The following is a 19129-nucleotide window of genomic DNA, read 5'->3' as shown; positions in this document are numbered from 1 at the left end:
CTTCTTTATAGTTTTCACTAATTAATTATGTATATATATATATATATATATATATGTATATATATATATATATATATATATATATATATATATATATATATATATATATATATATATATATATATATATATATATATATATATATATATATATTATATATATATATATATATATATATATATTATTATTATTATTATAGACAACCAGAAGCCGGGCACAGTGCGCCTTCCCCACTCCCCACCTAATTTACCCTTTGTTTATTGAGAACCGCATGGCCAATCGTGTTTGACATAGAAATCAGGGCCCGATTATCAACATTCCGATCTGTCCTTTTTTTTTTTTTTTTTACCTGGAACAGATATTGAGATGACACAGATAACAGGGGCCAGGAGGAGATTTAATGCCACTCCCTAAATAAGCTTAGCCCAACTAAGGTTCTTAAGACGGCCGTCCTAAAGGCAAATTAAGCTGCCTGAATTGTCTTACCTCGCAGGGAACCGGGGAACACCTGGCGGATGACCCACCACGGCCCGATGCAGCCAGAGCCCTTATAAGGGAAAGACAGCAGTAGAAGGTGTGATTAGCGTGGGCAGAAGCCATGCAGTAACAGTCCTCCACGCGGGCAAGCGGTAACTTTGCTGAGAGAACATTTCTCCCCAGCCCAACTCCAGACTCCAGTCATCCTTGAGGGACAGCTTGCATCGTCGGTGATCACCCCTCGTCCTTATTTCGTCAGAGACCCGCTTCCCCTAAGGTAAAGTGCGAGTAAAGATTTTTCGGTCACGATAGTTTGCCCTTTAGAAAGCTTGGAGTACCAGCATTTCACTTCTGTCCTTGTGCCAGTTTATCCAGTGCCATTTCCAATGTCCTGTGTTCGAGTGTAAAATGGTTATTCATTCCTTGAGTCTTTGGCACCCTCAGTGCAAACTCGAGACTTATTCTGTGTTTAATTATTCCTTTACTGGTGTGTTATGTGTAAATCTCTCTTGCAGAGGGACCCATCTCAGTCTGTGCCTTGCCTTTAATCAAGACTCCATTAGAAGGATCTTCAGGCGTTGCAAGCCCTTTATCAATTTACTTATCCCTTTTCCCTTCAATTACTTGCTTTTGTAAATATAATTCTTTAATTTATCCCAAGTGTTTATGTAACATTTCCATATGAAGTAGAGCCTCCAGCTCCTAAATTCTACCCTTTTTCTTATTTTTTTTTTTACGATTTCCCTTTACGCAAGTCAGCACTCCAAGGCAAATTAAATAAAGTTCCGTTGTGGCCTGTAAAATACCATAAACCCAGGGAAGTACGTAAAAATGGCGACCTGGCCATAGATCTCGTTTGCAGTTGCATTTTCCCCGCTATTGTTGTGTCATTGCATTTGCAACTCGCCAGATCAGCTATTAGCAAAGCTAAGCTGGGTGCGGGACAAATTCCGAACCTGTTACCATGAGCACAGACCAAGAGAGTTCCACGTAAGTAATGTGTTTATCTTAGCAAAAATTTTTTTTTTACAATCATGACTGTTCCTAGGAATTAGGAATAGTGACGCATGTATTCACTGAGAGAAGAGAACCGCTGTATTAGATTCCTTAATGCATGCCTTTCAGGATAGGTAGTTAGGAAATAACTAGTGCTAACCATTCTTTGCTTCGAGGAATAGTGCGAAATTCCTCTGTGTTAAAACCTTTGCCATATTCTTTGCTTCGAGGAATAGTGTGAGATTCCTCTGTGTTAAAATCTTTGCCATATTTTTTGCTTCGAAGAATAGTATGAAATTCCTCTGTGATAAATTTTACGTCGCATTTCGAAGTAGTGAATTATTTAGGCGTGAATAAATTCCCAAATGGGACAAGACGAGATCAGCTTGCATTGCTGAAATTCTTCTCTCAGTGTAGTTAAAACTCGAATTAGGTGTTAGGACAGCGAAATTTGAGCTCTGCTTTGAGGGGAAATTACTTGGTCATTTTTACTGTTATCCTCTCAGACGACCGGGAAATGCCCTGGAATCCCAGACGGTCTATAAGTAGACAGGTTCATTCACACAGAATCTAAAAATAACTCCAGTGAAAGTCAGACGACCTTTTCACCATCCCTCCCTTGCCCCCGTGTGTACCCACTTTTTCTCTCAGCAAAATTTTTTTGGGGGGGTTTTTCCTGTTAGTAATTTCTAAGTCCTAAGGGACGAATCGTATTTCCAAGTCCTACGGGCAAACCAAATAAAATTCTATGTTGCAAGAGGCAAGAATTTCTCAACCAATTTCCAAGTCCTAAGAGACTCCTAAAAAATTCTACGTCGCGAGAGGTGAGAATCTAATTCCTATGGGAAAACCAAATTCCAAGTCCTAAGAGACTCTTAAAAAATTCTACGTCGCAAAGAGGCGAGAATTTCTAATTCCTGCGGGAAACCCAAAATCAAGTCCATTTGAGACATTATATTAGTGTATTTCACACACCTCTAAGCCCTTACGGGACTGATCATTCTAGTTCATTAGAACAACTCCTTAATTTCACGCTACAGCCGGCCAAGTCCGAGTGTGACATAAAATCCAGTTATGCCTTCCGAGACATATTAAACTTTAACAAAGTCTCCTCAGACTTATTGATCATCTGTCGTATTCAGACAGATCCATTCTCCTGCAGTGTGAACAATTGAGTGTTTCAGATTCCTGCAATTGAGTCTTTTCAGACAACCTGAGTCTTCTCAGACATATTTGATTCGTTAGAGAGTCCAGTCCATATAACCATTATTTCAAAATGGCTAATACCAGAGCCCAACAAAATGAGGACTTCAAATTCTACATGTCCGCTAGAAAGGACATGGGACTATCAGGGCAAGCTGTGAGAGAGTGGGTCCAAGAGCGAGTGGACGATGCCAAGGCAGAGAGGGAGTAAGAACGACAAGAGCAAGAAAAAGAAAGAATTGCCCAAGAGGCGGAGAGGGAGAAAGAACGTCAAGAACGAGAGAGAGAACGTGAAGAGAGAGAGAAAGAATTACCCAAGAGAGAAGAGAGGATCTAGAACGGGAGGAGCGAGAGTGACAGCGCGCCCATGAGCTCCAGATGTTAGAACGACAGAACGCCACTCCCCCTCCTGCAGCGGGAATGAGTGCCCTCAGCCAAGCTTACTCGTTCATGCCAAAATGGACAGAGTCCAAACCGGAAGTATGGCTTGAAAGGGCTGAACGAGTCCTGGAGTGCTGCAACCTCTCCCCCGCAGAACTCTCCCTTGTCTTCACTAAATTCCTGGGAGGAAAGGCACTCGTTGTCTACCACGCCCTTTTGGCAGAAGATAGGGGAAACTGGGAAGCCGTACGCCAAGCGGTTACAAAGGCATACGATTAAACCCGAGCGGTGGAGGAGACGTTGGAGAGAGCAGCCAAGAGAAGCAGGCCAGATTTGGGTTATTGGGCGTACCATTCGGAGCGGGTGTTAGCAAAATGGCTCGAGTCCGAAGGAGCCACGAGCGCCACCGAGGTACTTGAAAAATTTAAATTTGAGCATTTCCTGCGCTACGCCCCTCCTGCCCTCGCCACTCATGTAGTGGAAAAAGCCCCAGCAACACTCACCGAGTGTTGCCGGATAGCAGACATGTGGGAGACTCACCACCCTCAGGAAGGATCCATGGGGCAGAAAATTAATCCCCTGCCCCTCCTCGAAGGATCAAATTCCCACAAAAATGGAAACACGGGCAAGCCCCTAACTTGCCATTATTGCAAGAAGACGGGGCATTCCTCTGAACAGTGCCGAAACAAGAAAACTGCACCTCTCTCTCCCGGAAAGCCAGCCAATAATTCGCCTGCGGCCTCCACAGGGGCAGCGCAGAAAGACTTTAGCCAAACCTTCTGCACGGTGTGCAAGGTTTATGGCCATTCTCCCGCACGGGTGAAATGCCCGAACAATAATAAATCCAATACTCCCACCGTCGCCTTGGCCGTCAAACATTCCAAGCCATTGGGACCTCCCGCCGAAGGCCCCGTATATATGGCCCCTCCATGAGGCAGCCACCCCACACACCGAGTCACGGCATTCGAGGACTCGGGCGCGCAAATCTCCCTCATATGAAGGGACAGAGTTCTCTATGGAGCTATTGTCAATAGACGAAAACTCGTCACGATCGAGGGAGTAAATCAATTTAAAATGATACTCCCTATGGTCCAATTGAGAGTCACAAGACCTCATCAGTCAAAACTTTGCAATCTTGCAGTAGCAAGCCATCTCCCCAGAGGCTATGACGTCATCCTGGGACAGGACTTTCAGTCCCCACAGAAATCACGACAATCTAGGGGTCCACATTCCCCAAATCATTCCTCCGCCGCAAGTAATCCACCCCCGCTTATCCCTCAGTCAAGACTGGCGTCCCCTGGGTACCAGGAGGACGTGCAGTCCCTACCAGTGCCACCTGAGTACAATGTACAGTGGCCCCCTCGATTGGTTCCCGATCCAATTCCAGTGTCCAGCCCTGCCTCAGTGCCAGTGCCAGGGCCCCAATCAGATCTCCCTCCCGGAGATGCCAAATTCTTGCCGGTGCCACTTCCATGCACCGAGCAGTGCAAAGCTCCGTCCGTCCTGACCGACGAGCACAAGAAACCTCTGATAGTGCCTGACTCTGCCTTAGTGCCAGCGCCAGAGCACAACCCCGATCTCCATTCAAGGGATCCAACTCAGGACCCCCTCTCTTCTCCCGGCCTGGCACTGCCCTCAGCGTCGGTAAGAGAGACAGTTCCTCTCGACTCCAGCGGAAGCTCACCTGAAGGTGCGGCCTCGCAACCCATGCCTGAGCTGGTCATTGATACCTGCGAGCAGCTCACGCCGCCCACGACCGCTTCCTCTCTGCCTCAGTCCATCGCCGACGCAATTACAAGTCAGGATTCTGCCATATCTCACTTGGCCGATGAACTACAAGAGCCGCGACGGATCATGGTAGAACCAGCACGGAAAACTCCTGCGTCAGCTGTCACAGCAGCAGGCCCAGGTGGCACTCTATGCCGCCCTCTGGTCTCGGGCCCTCCGCTTCCCCGGCCGAGGACGACTGTCCCAGTAAGAAACGTTCGTGGCGGAATTACCACGGGTGTGGGAATTTCCAGGTAGTTTACAAGGAGCTCTAGAGTTCCCCTGGCACCTGTACCACCATTTCATCTTTTGGAGGTCTTGGCACCTCTAATCCAGAAGGGGATGTCAGGCCCTCCAGTATCTTCTTCCGTTCCTCAGGAACTTCTATCCCTTATCATTTTCTATAAATCTTTTTCTTAAATTATCGCCACAAGAGGCAATTAAATACGGGATACCATTCCCCTCAAATATATAAATCATTGAGAATAATAGAGTGGGAAGTGGCACGCCCTTGCGTCCATACTTTGGCACAGGGCATGCGTGTCAGCTCTTCCTGAAGGAGCCGCACCCTTCAGGGTTTCCTTTTCCAGCCCTGGGGCTGAAGAGATAGTCCGGACCGTAATTTATAGGCGAAAGACAATAAATTCCCGTATAACACAATAAATTCCTCACTCTATTTCCCTTAGCTCTTCTGCCAATATCATTTACTCTTTTAGTTATTTATCTTTCTCTTCTAATGAATCGCGAGTCATAGACTTTTGCCTTTGTGACTTTAAAATGCCCCTTTCGTAAAATCCGAGAGACATGTTCCGCCTTTCGTATGCGGTCACGTTTTCATTCGTAACATCCTGTTAATTTTTCCTTTTGTTATTATTATTTTTTTCCTCCCTTCCTTCTAAGAACTCTATTTTGTCCCAGACCCCGCGTCTTTTTGTCTGCTCATCCCATCATAACATTGGGCAAGTATGTATTTATAGCTCGTACCCGAGTGTGGGCAGTGGACACATAAAATTAGTGTGGTTCAAAGTTAGCGAATTAAAACTCGCGAATACTCTTGCTCGCCTACAACTGTCGAACCCCCGAGTATAAAGTTGTCAGCCGTCAGCTATGAGTTGGCGAATTATGTATTGTCATTACAATATCATGTAAAGGGGATGTCATTTACAAAAATAGACGCTGATTATCATTTACACAGCCTCTTCAAGGCATACTGTACTAACCGCATGCCTTGTTGATCTAGAATTAAGGAACTTATATGTAAATTAATTCTTAAATTTTGTCTCCTGCCTCAAAATTATCTTCTCGTAATCTTAAAGTAACGTATACCGTAAATCTGAAGAAATTAATGGGCCATGTTGAAGTAGTTTAGTATTAATGTGTTGAAAGTATTTTCCATTTTGCGTGGGGATAGAGTAAAGTAAAAGTTTTTCCATTTCTTCCTGGGAGAATAGTAAAATAAACCAGCTGTGCCGACTTCGTGGATATCAACATACAAGCCCGAATGAAGGCTTGTATGTTATCTTCCGTGGGGAGCTATTATAAGCAACCAGAAGCCGGGCACAGTGCGCCTCCCTAACCCCACCTAATTTACCCTTTGTTTATTGAGAACTGCATAGCCGATCGCATTTGACCTAGAAATCAGAGCCCGGTTATCAACATTCCGATCTGTCCTTTTTTTTTTTTTTTTACCTGGAACAGATATTGAGATGACACAGATAACAGGGGCCAGGAGGAGATTTAATGCCACTCCCTAAATAAGCTTAGCCCAACTAAGGTTCTTAAGACGGCCGTCCTAAAGGCAAATTAAGTTGCCTGAATTGTCTTACCTCCGCAGGGAACCGGGGAACACCTGGCGGATGACCCACCACGGCCCGATGCAGCCAGAGCCCTTATATAATAAGGGAAAGACAGCAGTAGAAGGTGTGAGTAGCGTGGGCAGAAGTCATGCAGTAACAGTCCTCCACGCAGGCAAGCAGTAACTTTGCTGAGAGAACATTTCTCCCCAGCCCAACTCCAGACTCCAGTCATCCTTGGAGGACAGCTTGCATCGTCGGTGATCGCCCCTCGTCCTTATTTCGTCAGAGACCCGCTTCCCCTAGGGTAAAGTGCGAGTAAAGACTTTTCAGTCATGATAGTTTGCCCTTTGGAAAGCTTGGAGTACCAGCATTTCACTTCTGTCCTTGTGCCAGTTTATCCAGTGCCATTTCCAATGTCCTGTGTTCGAGTGTAAAGTGGTCATTCATTCCTCGAGTCTTTGGCACCCTCAGTGCAAACTCGAGACTTATTCTGTGTTAATTGCTCCTTTACTGGCGTGTAATGTGTAAATCTCTCTTGCAGAGGGACCCATCCGCAGTGGACTCATCTCGGCCTGTGCCTTGCCTTTAATCAAGACTCCATTAGAAGGATCTTCAGGCGTTGCAAGCCCTTTATCAATTTACTTATCCATTTTCCCTTCAATTGCTTGCTTTTGTAAATATAATTCTTTAATTTATCCAAAGTGTTTACGTAACATTTCCTTATGAAGTAGAGCCTTCAGCTCCTAAATTCTACCCTTTTTCTTATTTTTTTTTTACGATTTCCCTTTACGCAAGTCAGAACTCCAAGGCAAATTAAATAAAGTTCCGTTGCCGGCCTGTAAAATATCATAAACCCAGGAAATTGTAAAAAAATATATATATATATATATATATATATATATATATATATATATATATATATATAATTATATATATAATATATAATATACACATATACATACATGTGCAAATGTGCTCCTCTGAGGAAAACTTGAGTAAAACCAAATTGCAAGGTTTGGTACACACGTGTTTAAAATATTTCATGAGACAGTACACATATTACTTCCATGAGACAGTTTATTCTTATTATTTTTGTTATTATTATTATTATTATTATTGCTATTATTGTTGTTATATTATTAAATTATATGACGACTACAATGAAGCAGCCACTTGGCCTATTTTCAACATTTTCTTTTATAAAGTTAAAATTTATAAATTTTAAGGAATACAGGAGAAAGAAGAAATGCTGGAGTAAATCAGGAAATAAAAAAATTAAAAGCGGTGTATCAGAGTGGAAGCCACAGTTCTGAAGACATTTGTGAATTCGGCAATATTTTTCTTGTTCAAAAGTTTACCCACTTGAAACCGATCTCGAAGAATTTGAGATTTAAAAGTACACCTTCATACAAATATTCGCTCAAATATACAATATATATATATATGCATACACATATATATAAAAAATGTAGCAAAAGAACTTCACTGTGTATATACGAGTATATTCAAATTACTCGTATTAGGCTTCAATAAGACGGGATGGTTTAGGTTCTAGATTCTTTAATTTACAAAATACTAAAAGCTTTCAGAGACGTACATTCTGCTTCTTTAGGTAACGATGTACTAAGTAGATATACACACAAGGGATATTCCTGAACTTCGGGAATATCCCCAGGTACCCATCCGTTTATCACATAAAATTCCCCATCGGTGATATTCCCCAAGTAGCGTGAATTGGGTATTAAACAACATTTGTAGCTTCATGATTGTATATAAATCACGGTGTGAAAAATTTTTCATATATATATTATATAAATACATATATATGTGTATGTATGTACACAAACAATATATATATGTATATATATATATATATATATATATATATATATATATATATATATATAAACAATATATATAGATATATATATATATATACATATACATATATATATATATATATATATATATATATATATATATATATATATATATATATATATATATATATATATATATATATTACATCTGCAACAAACTATGTGCTGGCCTGTCAACACATCCGCCACAGGTGCATTTGTGTCGACGCTGGAGGTTTACACGGTCAGATACAACAAGGTATCCAATGCATGCATTTGTGCTTTCCTGACCATGATCAGGATTCAAGTGCATGGAGACAGTGTGAGTGTGCATGTGTGTGGCACTCTCTAATGGTATATTATCGGAGGAATAGACGCTCACTGGGGGACTTCATTTCGTGACTGGGTCCAATTTGTTAGAGGTGCAGTGTTGAAGGACTGTCACTGGAAAATCTGTTATTTGTTGCCATAAAAGTGAGTATCATAACTCATGAACACATTAAGTGGGAATACCCAGTTGTGCTGTAGTACAATTCCTCTGTGTCTCCATTTTGCATTTTCCCATCCTGTTCTGCAGTTTACATTTTTCTGTTTTGAATATAGATGTCTTGTAACTCCATTTCAGGTTTAATATATGATGTTTCTTTTAACAGGAATTCTGGGTTTGTCCTGTGAGGACGAATATTTTGGAGGTGGTGTTTATTCTTTTACATACTATACGGCATTTATTGTGGTTTATTCTTTTACATAATATACGGCATTTATTGTGGTCTAGAGTAATTATGACCTTTTTACTTTCTTTAATGACCAGGGTGTTAGTCACTAGTACTGGTTGGTCTAGAACCATAAATCTGAATGTTTGTGAATCAAAATTTCCTCCAGTGATGATTTCCTTTTATATGGGGTGGAATTCACTCCATTTCGTGACCATGGTTTTTGCTGATTTACTTTCGTTAAATTTGCAAATAAAATCTAGTTTTGTACGTAGGTGTTTAATTCCAGTAGGACTTTAGGAATAGGTTCAGTGAGAGGAGTCGACGAGGGTGAAGGAATTTGCTGACCCAAGGATGGGCCACTGCTAGTACAGAATCTTAGGAAAGTAAGATGATTGATTCTGTTCTTAAAACAGATACAGCAATAGAATATGAGCCTATTTGACCTGGGGAAGGGTCATTTATCACACACATATATATATATATATGTGTGTGTATGTTGTGTGTTACACTTTCACTCCTAATAATATATATATATATATATATATATATATATATATATATATATATATATATATATATATATATATATATATATATATATATATATATATATATATATATATATATATATATATATATATATATATATATATATATATATATATATATTATATATATATATATATATATATATATATATATATAATATATATATATATATATATATAATTATACATGTAGCATATATATTATAAATGTGTAATACATATACATATATATATTTTCTATATATATTTACACATTTATTTATATATACAATACTTATATATTAAATACACGTATATACATAGTTATGACCCCCTCAAATATTTGTAGGCTATATACTCTATACTTTTGCTATCTACTTCTCTTCTCTTATGTGGGAGATGCTGGTGCCCACTTTGACACCCCTGCTTTTGCACTACTTTAAGGACCTGATTTCTCTGCTAATGCCCTATATCCTATAATTACTCGTTTAATATCAGAAGGCCAAATACCTTTCTCTGGTTTATGTGTTAACATTTCTTATTTTCCTTGCATTATGACCTTGTAAGTTGTATGAAGAGTTTAATAGGTTTACCATCCGGTTGTTATAATACTTAAGTAGATATATTAAGTGCTTACTTTCTTAAATAGGTATATTGCTTATCTTGCGCATCTACAAGGACAATTTTCTTATCTGGCCTAAATATTAATTCCACTGCCAGTGACAACTACCACTTTTGTTTCGAGAAAGTCAACACATAAATGCTGCAGTAAACATATGCTTACTACGTCGTGGTGTTATCACCATTAGATAATCCCATTTCACTAAAAATGTATCGAGAGTTCGGCCACAAGTGTGCATATCTATGTTTAACCCCCTTTATAAATATTACCCTGTATTTAGTCAACTGTTGTAAGTTGCAGCCAAAATACTGAAGTCATGGGGATAGCATTATCATCCCAATGATTTGCCAAAACCAGATGATTATCACCACTGGAGTTAGTTATAAATGATTTGTTTAACCAGACCTCTGAACTCTTTTAGGGTTCTTCTCGGGCTGGGAAAAGGAGGAAAGAGTACATAAAAAATGAAGTAGTTAAATAAATAAATAAATAAAAAAAAAGGAGGGGAATTAGGAAAAAAAATCAAGAGGGAAAGAAAGGAAAAAAATGAGGAAAAAAAGGGGGAAGATTATATTTTATTTATCAATTTAATTTTGTTTAAGAAGAGAATGATATTATTAATTGAAAAGTTATTACCTTCTGCTAGAATATCCTTTATTGATTTATTTTGTAAATAAGTCTTTCTTTCATGATGCCATCTGGGACAGTCAATCAAGATATGTTTGATTGTTATTGGGATGTTACATCTTTCACAAGTTATTGGGTTTGTGTGCGGAGTTGACATCAGATGACCATGTGTGAGTCTGGAGTGTCCTATTCTGAGTCTTGTTAAAATAACCTCATTAATTCTTTGCTTTTGGGTAGAAGAATGCCACTTTTTAACTTCGTTCTTAATTTGTTTTAGTTTGTTTTGTGGGGGTACATTTGTCCAATCATTTTGCCAATCCCTATAAATTAAGGGTTTAACTGATGCTAGCCAGTCTGATATGGGGGCTTTCGTAGTAGTTGGGGGGATTGTAAAAGCCAATTTAGCAGCTTTATCCGCTTTCTCATTACCCTCAATGCCTACATGGGCTGGGATCCAACAAATTTGAATTTGATGGCCATTTGTAATTAACAGATGTATTTCCCGTTGTATATTTTGGACAAGGTGATTATTTGATTTAAATGATCCTATTGCTTCAATAGCACTTTTTGAGTCGGTCAATATGAGTGTTGAAGGAATTCCTTTTTTTTGTTATAATCTTGAGAGCCAATTGTATGGCTGCTAATTCTGCTGTAAATACTGATGATATTAGAGGAAGGCCTATTTGGATAGTTTTGTCACTTGAATAGGCTGATGAGCCACTCCACCTTCATTTTGGATCCATCTGTGTAGACTATGAAGTAGGATTACCCTTCCGTCTTATGTGTTCCATGGCATGTTGATGGTACATTTCTGTATTGGACATATATTTCTTTGAAAGATATGATAAATATGTGCATAGTTTTGCCCTTTTTAGTGTCCATGGTGTGACCGGATTTATTTCTTGGGTAAATTTGGGTATCATGTTATGTAAATTCAATAGATGATTAGTTTTTAGTAAATGAGTTTTGATTTGGGTTATTATTTGTATTTTGATTGAGAAATTTATTTGATGCAGGAGATGTGCCTGCTTGAAGGATAAACCTCTTCTTAAAGTAATTAGATCTCTGTAATATTTTAGAGGCAGCTGGCCTGCCTCTGCTAGGATAGAGACAGTTGGAGATGAGCGGGAAGGCTCCTGTACATATACGTACTCCCTCGTGATGTAAAGCATCTAGAGATTTTAAAGTTGTTTCTGAGGCAGTTGAATAAATTGGACAGCTCTAATTTATGATTGATAGTACTGTTGCATTGTATAACATTAACATTGTGTCTCGTCCTGCACCCCATTTGGTGTGTGAGATTTTCTTTAATAAAGTAAGGGCTTTAGATCCTTTGGCTTTGATATATTTGACATGATCTTTCCCATTTAAATGTTGGTCAAAAATTATACCCAAATATTTAACACTATTGCACATGTTTATCTCTTCATTATAAAGATATAACTTAATGGTTTGTTGTTTCAACCATCTTTTGTCTTTGTAGAAGACAATGCCATTTGTTTTATTTACCTGACAACTTGAAATTTTACGGAGTTGGTCCAAGTGGTTATATTATTTGTTGAATATTAAGTATTCTTTGAGCATGTCTCAAAGAATAACTTGAATAATAAATTACAAAATCATCCACATACAAACTATTTTGTACACCCTCAGGCAGGTTCATAGTTGTCATCTATTGCCAGGGCAAATAAGATGCAACTCAAAACACTGCCTTGGGGATACCCTCCTCTTGTACGTACCAATTTGAATATGTATTTTCTATGCGTACTTGAAATGTACGATTTGTTAGAAAATTATTGATAAATATTGGAAGGTGACCTCGAATATTAGACCTGTGGAGTTTGGCCATAATATTGTATCTCCATGTGGTATCATATGCTTTTTCTATATCAAAGAAAATAGCCACTGTCAGCTTTTTCTTTTCAAATCCTTTTTTAATATGATCTTCTATTTGAGTTAACGGGTCTAGTGTAGATCTACCAACTATTGATCCCGATTGGGTAGGTGATAAAATTGAGTTTGTTATGACACTTGTTAATCTCAAACTAACCATTTTCTCCAACAGTTTGCACAAGCAACTTGTTAGAGATATTGGCCTATAATTAGTGGGGTTGCTAGGGTCTTTACCTGGTTTACTGATGGGTATGATTATTGCATGTCTCCATTTAGTTGGGAAGACATGTGTTAGCCATGTGCTATTATATAATTTTAATAAGAATTCTTTAGCTAGTGTGGCTAAATTCTGGATCATTTCAAAAGAAATCATATCATGCCCCGGAGCTGATGATCGACATGATTTTAGGGCAAAATTAAGTTCGTTCATATTGAATTCTTGGTTGTAATCAAGGTCCTCATCAGTTTCAAAATTAAGTGTATGATTTATTTTTTGTGTTCTAATTCTTTTGAAGTGTTCATCTAAATTAGAATAAGCACTAATATCTTCTATATGTTTGGCTAATATATTTGAAATATCTTGTAGGTTATGATTTAGTTTGTCATTATATAGTATTGGGCTTCTAGGTGGTCTTACATGTTTACCATTGATTTTACGGATTTTGTGCCATATTTCCTTAATTGAAGTATTTGGTGACAATTCCGATATATAATTTTTCCACGACTGAGCTTTTTCGAATATTATTGTTTTTCGAAATTTTGCATTATATTTATTGTAAAGTGGTTTAATGTGATCAATAGTTATACTTATAACTATTATCTTGTTTAGTTTGTTTATATTACAAGGGCCTTTATTAAGGGTGTTTAATCTGGACTTTAGTCTACTCAAATTACGTGCCAGTGTGTGTTTGGTTCGATTTAAGAGAGAGAAATTATTAGACCACCATGGAACGGGGGATATATTAGAGGTTGAAGAAGTTTTGGGGATGCATTTATCTGCAGTACTGATTACAAAACTGGAAAAGAAATCATTTGTGATATTATTGTTTTGATTTAATGGGAAGGGAGGGATATTTCTAGTTTGTAAATCGTATTTATCCCAGTCAGCTTTCAGTAAGTTATATTTTATGGGAAATGATAGTTTTTGGTTGTTCAAATAATTCAAAACAATTGGAAAGTGATCACTAGTATATGAGTCATCTAGGACATTCCATTCCAGTCTTTCAATTAATTCCAGTGAGCATAATGAAATATCTATTGAGGAGAAGGTTAAATGAGTTTTTGAGAAGTACGTTGGTGATTCGCTTTCATTCAGGCAATGTAAATTCTGAACATTTATACAATTCTCAATGTTTGAGCCGGCCAAGTTAATAGCATGAGCGCTGTCCCACAACGGATTATGGGCATTAAAGTCGCCTACTATTAGTAGGGGGCCATTTACATTATTTACTATTTGTGGTAAATCATTAAAGTTTGAGTTAAAATTTGGCTGATTATATAGATTTATTATAGAGATAATTTGATCGTCTGGCATATGCAATTTGATTGCAGTTATTTGATATGACAGTGATGTAATATTTAGGGGTTCATATGTTGAATTGTTATGAACATATATAGCTGTTCCTAGCTTGCCATCCACTATTGGTGAGTGGCAAGCTAATTTATAGTTTCTAAAGTCCTTAGGAGTTGTACCAATATGCTGTAGACATATGCAAACAGGTTTATGTTCCTTTAGTATTCTTTGGATTTCACCTAGCCGAAGCCGAGTAGAAAATCCATTCATGTTCCACTGAATTATTTTATTGGTCATTGTTTGGGGGGATTGGCGTTAGATTTTGTAAGTTAATTGATGATTTAGCTACATCCCGTAACATTTTAAGGGAGTTTGTGTTGCTTTGTGGTTTCTTTGCAGTTAGGTTTGATTGCTGAATATTTGATGCATTGATCGGTTCTTCTTCATATTTCCTTATTAGCAAATCAATTTGAGTTTTGATCATGTTTTTCTTTAGTTTTAAGGATTCTGAGCATAGTTCGCCATCTTGATGGAATGTTAATGGGCATTTTCGGAACCTAGTAAAGTTATTTATGAAATTTCGGGTTATATTTTCATTTTTGTTAGGTAAACGATTGTACGTAATGATGAAACACTCTTGACATTCGCAAGATAAATCATGTTCCGAGTGTTGAAGGAATGGTTCTAATCTCTGGGTCCCAACTATGCTCCCATTACTGAATGTTGTAATATTTTTGTTAGGAATTTCTGGTATAGGCATACTGGATCTCCTATGTGCTGGTACAAAATTTTGATCTGAATTTTTAGGTTTATTATTATTACTATTCTTTGGTCTTGTTGAGGGTTGATTTGATGTGGTTGTAATTTGATTAATTTTATGGGTTTTGGTTCTTCAGTGGGATGTTTAATTGAAAGTTTCTGCATTGATTTCGGTGATGAGAGTGCAGAATAGTTGATTTATCCATATTTGGAGAATCGTTATTTATATTTGTCTTGGATTGTGGAACACTATGGATTTCCACTTGTGATGCAGTTAATGTAATCTGTTTCTGATTAATGGGTGAGACTGGGATTTTGCTAGATCGATCTGTAAATGGAATGTTAGGTTTTTTCCCTTGGGGGGGGAGTTCTGTCAATTACTTTCCTTTTTTTATTATGGTTATTTTTGTCAATTAAGTTTTCTGTGGATGATGTTAATGCATTATGAGTTTCCAGATCTGGATTATTAACCTCTGTTGATTTTTCCATATCTTTGGAATTCGTTTCTGAACGATTAACTTCGCTTGTTACTGGGGAGGCCTGTTGCAACTGACACTTGGGCTTTTATGAATAGTAGAGGAGGGGGAGAGGTGTGTCACATCTATTCTGTGTTGAGATTCTTTATGTTTATTATGAGTTGTTACAATATTTGAATATGAATGGAGTTTTGCTGGGTCATTGATTCCTCTCACCTTCAGTTCGAGTTTGGCTTCGTTAACGGGCATACCAGTTCTGTCCATTAACATTTGTAATTCTGTATAATATTGATAAAATATACAGTCTTTAGATTTAGCATGATGATTTAATTTGCAATTGACACATTTAAAGGTTTTGCGTTTCCAATTTGTTGTGTGGTTTTCAGAACATACAGCGCATATAGCGTTATTTCTACATCTTTTGGTTGAATGGCCATATTTTTGACAGTTACAGCATTGGAGAGGTTTAGGGACAAAGGGGCGAACCTCTCTATTCAGTCCCAAATTTTTATTTTTCGTGGTAGTTCCCGGTTTGTAAATTTTATTTTGACTATTTTAATATGTTTATTTGCATCCCTTCTACTTGGGACAGCATATAATTCCAAGTCATGTATGTTACTGTATCTCTTTTTCATCATTGTCTGGGAGCATTACTGTGCCTTGTGTATAATTAAGTGTTTCATGGCTGGTTACTGTTACTTTTATTTCATTTATGTTGGTTATTTGTAGAAAGGTTGTTGATTGGGCTTTGATTGTTGTTTGTATTAACCATTCATTGTTTTTCATTTGTCTACATTCCATGTCTTGTTGGGGGGGTGTATATTTAATAATTTGTTCTCTAAAATGGCTGGTGAGATCTGTTTTTCTGCTTTTAATATTAAAAATCTGGACCAATTGTCTGGTCCAAAAATATGTTCAAAATGAACTAGTGTTGGATTTAGTCGATAGTTATTTCTTTTTAATTTTTTCACATTCATCGGTGATGAGCTGTCTTGTGTTGATGGGGTTTTAGGGGGATTACTTGTTTCTATTTTAGAGTTATTGTCCTTTATGTATGGTTCCAGTGTTACAATACTGGAGTTTACCAATTTGTTATTATTTGTTTCTTTTTCTTTTTGACTTTCTAGACTCTTCGAGTCTTTAGGGATTGATATTTTACTTGGAACAGGATGTTCCGTTGTAGCATTTCTATTTATGTTAAGGAGATTCAGGAGAGACGTTCCATTAGTCATCGACTGTGCCAGAATTTTACCATCATGGGGTCCAGGGTACTAATATCCTCAAGACTACTTTGCATAAAAGATATATATATATAAAAAAATAATAATAAATCTTGAAAAGATATCATTGGCTTTTTATGAAGTTGGATGTTCCACTAATGGCACAAGTGGGAACTGACTCCCAAATGTCCCGCGTCCCTACCCTACCCCAAAGGGGATGGCACATCATGATTAGTATGGCCCAAGTGTAAGCAAAACCCGCTTGCTAGGATTGAGTGTATTGTAATAATACAGTCATCCCCATCCTAATCACAACATGGGCTAACCGGACAGAAAGCCGAGAGTCCTATTCCTAGAACCAGGCCCCCCTGGAATCCGTGGTCCAGCTCCACAGAATAGTTCCGCCTGAAAAACCAGGTCCGAACATTATCAGGTAGTTGATGGTTCCACCACAGTTCCCACTATTTAGCTTCAGATTCAACTTCACTCCATGCCATGATATGTTTTCCTATTTATTAATTTTGGTAATTTTGAAAAAAGTGGAAAAATCCACGAAATTATTCCTAAAGTGTATTTATATATATGTGGGACACTTGGGATCGAACTTAGGGAAAATAGATCCCTAGGTTCGAGAGCCCCCTCACCACGTCAAGGTGGTCCCAATTTGAGGGGGCCGAACGTTATTGATGGTCCTACCACGGTTCCCACTATTTAGCTTCAGATATAAACCCACTCCCAGCTATGATATCTTTTCCTATTTATCAAGTCCAAGAAACTTTACAAAAGTGGAAAATTCCACAAAATCAGTCCAAATAAATATGTCATCATATATGAGACTCTTGGACTCAAAGCCAAGAACAAATTCCTGGCGTTCAAGAGCCCCCTCACCACGTCAAGGTGGTCCCACATCGAGGGGGGCTAACGGCTTGGTGATTATAATGAACTACATCTCAAGTCAGAGGAGCGATTGTTGATGGTAGATAAGCCACTGTTATCTCTCTCTCTCTCTCTTTATAACAATAAAAACTGCATCCACTGGGTCACAGCTTGGTAAAAACTATTTCTACAAAAATTGTAAGCATCATAAGATGGGCATTGCTGTCCTAGCAAAGGCCTTTAATGAGGTGTAAGTTATTTTCTATAAAACGGAGGAATGCCTTTTAAAGGATTATGGGCCTTTTTATGGGAGGATATACCACTATATAGGAAGTGATCCTTTTTTGATGCCAATTATCTACACTACTGTGATAATCCTAAAAAGGGAAATAATACCATTCTAGTCGCACTAACCAGCGTGAAACTTGTCAAACTGTGTGGTAAGCATTTGTAGGCCCATACAATACATCTTGCAATTTGCATATACAAAATCACTGACAACTGAAAATGCCATCATCTTCAACATTGACTTTAAAGCAGCATGTCTTTGTTAAGCCTAAAACTCTTACATGAAACCTTTGCAATTTTGGATTTAGAGATACTTAATTCATCAACGGTTTTCTTGGACAGACTGAATTTTGTTACTGTAGTTTTAAAAATAAGCCTTCACCCAGACTGCATTGTGTTCCATGAAGTAGTGAGTTGAGACACTTGATTTATTTGACTCAGGACATAATTATGGCCTAAAATGCACATCTTACACTTATTCACTTCTCCCAAGTGCTAAATGAATTTACTGCCAACTTTAATAAAGACTGTAACACCTAACAGCTAATTTTCACATGGATATGAGCCTGAACTATGGCAAAACTAAAACTCAATTAAAAATCTAATCTATTACCAATCCTTCACTGCATGAATCACATTCTATTGAGCTGTCACAATCCCTAAACTTTCAGTTACCAAATGCCTCACTCTTTACTGTAAACAGTTATTCGTCACAAAAGCAATGGAAGCCTGATTCCCTCGATGTTTTGCAAAGATCCGTGATATCCTTTTCCGATAATGCCAATTTCAGAATTTTATTTCTACTTAATTTTCTCAATTCTTCTAACCTTTATCACTTACAAACCCAGTCTATATCCTTCGAAACTTTGACTTGTCTTCTTCTTCTTCTTCTGATATTCATTTCTTCTTATTCATCTTCTGATATTCATTAAGTATAGACTAGATTAATAACATCTGGTTTCCAAGCACACTTGTTTGTGCTGCTCTTGAATGAAAATTGTCCTCCTCAATTAAACACTTTACATATTTTTCATAAGACCTTCAAATGCACTGCAAGGGAACTTACTGATCAAATGGTACTTCCAAAATTAGACATTAATGAAAAATTGCTCTGCCGCCCTACCTTCCTGAAA

This window comes from Macrobrachium rosenbergii, chromosome 48, assembly GCF_040412425.1.
Source record: "Macrobrachium rosenbergii isolate ZJJX-2024 chromosome 48, ASM4041242v1, whole genome shotgun sequence".
NCBI classification, from domain to species: Eukaryota; Metazoa; Arthropoda; class Malacostraca; order Decapoda; family Palaemonidae; genus Macrobrachium; species Macrobrachium rosenbergii.
This window is presented reverse-complemented; position numbering follows the sequence as displayed.